The sequence below is a fragment of the Amblyomma americanum genome, chromosome 9 (genome assembly GCF_052857255.1).
Source record: "Amblyomma americanum isolate KBUSLIRL-KWMA chromosome 9, ASM5285725v1, whole genome shotgun sequence".
NCBI lineage: Eukaryota > Metazoa > Arthropoda > Arachnida > Ixodida > Ixodidae > Amblyomma > Amblyomma americanum.
The window spans coordinates 142714194-142720576 of NC_135505.1; the positions used below are offsets into that span (position 1 = coordinate 142714194).

The 6383-nt window shown below is 49.6% G+C and overlaps 1 protein-coding gene across 2 annotated transcripts in view; it reads right to left on the reverse strand.

Annotated features, from left to right (window-relative positions):
* Window positions 1–6383, reverse strand: part of jing (AE binding protein 2 jing) — a 161595-nt gene that overhangs the window by 60925 nt on the left and 94287 nt on the right. The window lies entirely within an intron of this gene.

Sequence of the window (6383 nt, forward strand, 5' to 3'; positions counted from 1 at the left end):
GCCTGTGCCAACGGACATTCTGGAAAGTGTGACTAGTCGATGTAACCAACCAGGCTGCGCACAGGAGATGGGACGTAGAAGAAAGACGCACTAGGTACGTCTGAACTAAGAAAAAAAAAATTCACACAAAGTGTTTTCCTAGTTTGCCAGCACAATGTCACATTCACAATTCACATTTCGCAATACGTTTCCTCTCAGGTAGCTTCCATCTGGTGAGGTCAAGACCCAGATAATCCCCGTCACCGCTGACAAGACTGACTTAGGTCCACGGATCGCACCCAAAACAAGACCACCAGTGCCGAGCGAACGCCACAAGCAGGTGTCACGGCCTTGGACAGGAGTCCTCCAGACCCCAGGCAGCGCACACAGCGAGCACCAGGAACGGTGATCAAGAGAAGGCGCTCAGCCGCCATCACACGCAGAGAGAGGCGAGCCACGCGACTCTAGCCACGCGTCGGCTGTCACACTGTCGTCGGCGCTGGCACCGAGGAGGGTCGTACCACGTGACTCGGCACTAAGCACGCGCGCGACACATGGACTCGTGGCACACACGCGGGGCTTCCTCACTCCAGCTGTGCGTAATGCGTTAAACACATGCACAGTGTTTAACTCAAGAAGAGAGGAGGAGGGCAGGGGAGGGGAGGAGAGGGCGGAAGAGACACGCGGCGAACTGTTTATACTTAGCAGGAGAGAAACCGAGACACACACGACGTCACGTCGTATACCACACGCGACGTTTCGGGTTTCGAGTCGAACCACGCGTGACACGAGGCGGGGTCCGCACGCGCGCCCTCTCGGGTATATATGCGGTTCAGATTCCGCCCTGCTCGGTTCCTTTGAAACGATGGAAGTGTATAAGGGACGTGCACAGATATACGCTCGCCCTGTACGCGTTGAAACCCACTGTGGCACGGACATAATGACCTGCTTCTTCGTTGGGGCCCAGTCTTATAAGAACTTCAATCTCTCCCCCGCTCGGTACGCGGTCCTGAAAAACTCGGAAGTAAACGAAGTAGGAGATGCATGCAACGGGGAAAGAGGGGGGGGGGGGGGGGGCAGCCCGCAGACACTCTGCAGAGGCATTCTTTAACTCTCTCTCCTTCTCTCTCTCCTGTATGTGTGTCTGCACCTCTTTTTTATTCGTTTATTTCGATTAATACCTCAATACGGCCATCTTGACGAAACCAGCTTCATCCTTCAGCAACCGCTTCTAGCTCCAACGACAACGCAAAGGTGAAATTAATTGCCTCCAGTTACGAAACATATTCACCGTGGTCCCAGCTCGTCATTGCCTCGGTGTACGCGCATCCTCTACCGCGTGCTTCAAATAATCCAAAAACAAAAGCGAAGCAGAAACATTAAAAAATAATAGAATAATCTTTCATAACGGCCGAAGCACACACGACGGTTTTTCGCGACCACGTGATATACGCTTCGATCGATGTCACGCCACCGCGACATTGGACGGGAAACCCAATTCGTTTCGTAAAACCGAAACCGGAGATAGGTGTTTTCAATTTCTTGGTGCCCCCATAGCCTCCATTTGCGAGCGTGTATTCATATGCATACTTGCGTAAGGAAGGGTCACATTACGAATGTAACTAGACGTCAGTTTCGCCATGTGACCAGAATGCCTTATAAAATGTAGCCGTGCATGAGCAAGGCCAAAACAAAAGGGAAGAGTGAGGTCACTTTCTGCGCGATTCCTACCCTCGCCTATACCACTGCTTTCCCACTTCAAAAGCGAATACTATACCGGACCCACCCATATCGCGAGAGCTCAATTCTAATTGGTCAGCGGGAACCGGCAGCGCTCAGTTTTACTGGCTAGGCACTGTGATCACGTGACGCCGGTCTGGCGACGTCATCCAGTTGGCGGTTATAAGAGACGCGGTTACAGCTACGACGACGCAGAGACTGCTTTTCCCGTGGAAATCCTTTAAGTTGTAAGTCTCGCTTCCGCATTTGTTACACGTTCCTGTTGGTCATTTCCCTTCCGAGGACTACTGAAATTGAAAATCTTTATTTCTATCGCAAGACACGCTCTTGAGAGGGGACTCAACAGAACAGGCTGCGATATGCAGCTTGGAGGCCGATTGTGTCCACACTGCCGGCAGCATGCACAGCGTGAGAACACAAGAACAAGGCATACACACAAAATTCAATACGGGAACCAAATTCAACAAGGCATACATGTCGTGAAACCACAGTTGATTAGACTGTTGAAGAAAGAAAGCACGGAATTTAAGAGATTTTCTGGAGGTGTTTTCAAGTACGAATTTATCGTCTTCCAAGGCATTAAGGAGTAGTGTTAATTTGTAGGATATTGACTGAGCAAATTAATTACTGCGGAAAAACGGTAATGATAAAAGAATTATGCAACCGTACATTAAAAGTAATTAAGAATGTAATCATTAGTTTCTTTAACGAGCTGCAGGTCTCTAAACTGTTTTGTTTCGTGTTTCGAACTGAACAAGTGCACATGCATGACTTGCTCCAAATTGCGGGAGCCATGGGATAAAACGTTGAGAAACATTGTCAGCAGTAAAAATGGGACAAAAAGTAGGCTCGTGGAATAAATTTATCTGGTACGGCTCTCTTTCTAAAGAACTAAACAGATCCTTCATCAGCACGGGTTCTGCACTCCAGAGCGTGGTCAGCAACGTTTAGCGCGCTAGCAATAGGTGCTTCGCTCGCGCAAACGCCGTCCTCTACGAGCATGAAGCTACGGAGTAGCTCGGGTAAGGTCGGCTACCCTCGGAGGAGCGTCGCGCCGGTTGCAGCCAATCGGAAGAGGGCTACGCAGTAACTCGGGTAAGGTCGGCTAACCTCGGGTAAGCTCGGAGGAGCGTCACACCGGCTACAGCCAATCGGAGGAGGGCTAAAGATGCGGAAAAGAAGACTGATGCGAAGGATTTTGGTCCCCCTAACCACCTCTGTCACGGAAACTGAATTGCTCAATTTTTTAGGTCATCCTATGCTTGCCGCATGCAATTTGCCATGCAAATACTCGCCGCCTGGTTAGGGCCAAGAGAGAGAGAGAGGGTTTGTTGACGGGAAAGGCAGAGAGGTCGGCCTTAAAAATAAATATCTGGCCTTCTACTCTGCACTGGGGAACGGGAAGAGGAGAAAAAAGAAGGTCACGATGGGGGACGATGCTAATGGGAGGAGGCAGATGAAGAAATACATAAAAATGCACACTTTCTATTATCACAAACGTGAGACAAGGTCCGTGTCGCTTAAAATGCGTGAGAGCGCTCGCGTTGCCTGTACAGTTTTCAAACAATCTGGCCAAGCGCCGAGGACCAAATCCTCCGAGAGGGGCCTTGTGTCTATAGACCTCAAAACAGATGCAAGCATAAGTCTTTCACGTGCATATACTGGACACACCACTAAAACATGTTCTATAGTCTCTAAGAGAGCACGCCACATTTGGTACAGTCCGCGCAGTCCGCTTGTCCTATTAAGTGCAAGTATTTGCGCGTGAAGGCCGCGTTTAAACGTAATCTATGGCCAATACCCCTTGTATGGGTATGCGCCATTTTGTGAGGCAAACAACAACAACAACAACAAGTCTCCGGAGGAACGGGGGCATGTGCCATCAGTTTTAAGGCAGCAGCAACAACAACAACGTGCAGTATAGAGTCGAGTACAAAGGGAACGGCGACTCTAATCGTAACGAGCAGATCACGGGGCTGATCGCAGGAGGAAAACTCAGGAATGACTGCAACACCATTCCGGTGCTACTCGAAAGTACAAGCTTACAGTAAGTTAAGCAAAGTTAAACAAAGCTAAGCAAGGTGTTAGTGCAACAAAGTCGCATTTAGTTTAACCAGACAAATCGGGGACATTTTTTTTTTTCATATTTAAACCTCCACGTATAACTGGCGTGGCGGGCCATAATACTGTCCTAAGAGGGCACAATTAGAATTCACTCTAGGTAACTCACAGAATTAAGCGCTAAGCCGAACAGCAACAAGTTCCTGTAATTACTAGCACGGGAAATCGAGCAGACAAACATTTAGTGGCAAGGTTCCTATTGGTTCTCAAGCTGCTCGCATGAATTCATTACTGGCTGTTCGTCCCACTGGGTGAGGTGTAGTACTGCGTACTTGCTCGGCGTTCAATAAGGAACACCTGCTAGCATCCGTTACTATCATTAAAAGAAGGGAGTCCTTCGTGACGCGAGGGGACAAAAAAAAATTGTACGTTTTGACAGCCAACTTATGAGATGCATTCATTATACGAGCGCTATCATTATGCGAGTAAGCACGCTATAAAAAGGCAGGCATGTGAGAGGAATAAACTGGCTGCAAGTGGGACCGGCCCTGCGGTTTCATGTGCCTTACTGTGTGGCCCCTGTCCCCTCTTGAGGCCTGTTTTCCTCTACTATCAGCCAACTAAACCAAACAAATGCATAACACGGTAGCGGGAAAACTGGACAGTCTACCTGATATGGCGGCTATCACTGGCGGAGCGAACGCCCGTACTCTTGCCCCAAGGTAGATCTATATACTATACGTTATTTCGTCTTCCTCTACCATGCCCAGCTTTGCTGGACACTAACAACTAGCGCCATCTGTTGGCCGTTAGCAGCGCACATCGCGTGACTCGATGATGATATTTTAAACTTGTAATTTTGAGAGAACTATAGACTCCCGATAGATTGTGCGAGAACATGGCTATTATTCTCACCGACCGTTCCTCCTCGCTGCAAAATGTGACCTATAAAATACTTCCTGCGCTCACAGCAGCTGTTTGCGACTGCCGTGAAACATTAATAGGATGCACCGAACATTCCAAATTCTCGCGGCAATTATGAGTGTCCAGCGCCACGCGACATGTCGCGGCAGGCGTGCGAACTAGAAGCGTTTGTCCACGTTTCCTGGGCTTTTTGCGTGGTTTCCCACTACAGCAGCCACCGTAGTAACGCCGCGCTACTAGCTAGGCGTCTAAGCAGCGTCGCTAATAGGGTGACAGGCGTTGGGACCAAAAACGATCCCACGTCATCGCCGACGTCGCCACCAAGATCGGGCCATTCCATCAAACCGAATAAGACAAAGAAGCCAGGAATAAGGGAGACGATACGGAGTGAGTGAGGAGAAGGAACCGCCTTCAAATTGCCACACTGTCAGCGCAAATGTGGTCTACACGTGCGAATAAATAGCGGGAGGGGGGGGGGGTGAAAAACAAACACCTAGATACGAAAAACACTGCAGGAAGGACTCCCTCTTTTTAGCAAAGCTCGACCTTCATATTCTCGCCTCGTTGAGCCGTTCGAGAAATAAGAACAGCTAAAAGAAACAAAAAAATAGAACCCACGCAATGCGTTAAGCGAAAAGCGAAGGCGCGCCCTCCATCCCAGGCTCGGGTGTTAAGCCGAGGCCAAGAGCACGTCAAGCCGGCCCAGATTAATGAAGACGAAGCGACGGCGGGGCCAAACGTGCTTTCTCGCCAGACGTCGCCCTGCTCCTCGCATCTCCACCCCCCCTCCCCCTTCTCCTCATCATCCCTCTATACTCGCTTCGCTAGCACCCCACGCTTTGTGATGCGCTCGGTTTGTTGGCCGGCCCCTCGGTTGCGCTGGCAGCCACTGCTCTCGGTCCCAGATCGGTGAACTCGGATCTCTTTTTCCTCCCAACGTTACGACACTATAAGCGTACGCTAAACAAGCCGCGATAAGCGGTTATCTTCATAATCGACGAACAGACGACGCTGAAATGAAGGCAAACAGTTTCATTATCAATCTTAACTTAGTTTACCCCCCGTTTAGGTGTGTAAGCAGAGGGGCATAACAAAAAGATGTGGATAAAAGGAAGCATGGATTGAGAGCAGTATAATTACTGTACACGATAGTGGGGGGGGGGGGGGGGGGGGGGGACGCGAACATTTCAAAGTTGCGTGCGTCAGATATGCGAGCTGCTGAAAAAGAGCTCATTCGAATTGAGAACATGTCTGAGAGAATACAGGCCGAAAGGTCCCTAACAAACATTTCAATGGACAGTCCATGTACTGCTTACAGACTACCTGCTGACTGCCGAAATTTCTGTGAGCGGTGAGTGCTCCAACGAGGAATGTCAACTTTGTGCTCAAAGTGGATTCTTGGTGCAACAGATCCCGGGTTCGAACCCGACCGCGGCGGCTGCGTTTTTATGGAGGAAAAACGCTAAGGCGCCCGTGTGCTGTCCGATGTCAGTGCACGTTAAAGATCCCCAGGTGGTCGAAATTTTTCCGGAGCCCTCCACTACGGCACCTCTTCTTCCTTTCTTCTTTCACTCCCTCCTTTATCCCTTCCCTTACGGCGCGGTTCAGGTGTCCAACGGTATATGAGAAAGATACTGCGCCATTTCCTTTCCCCCAAAAAACCAATTATTATTATTATT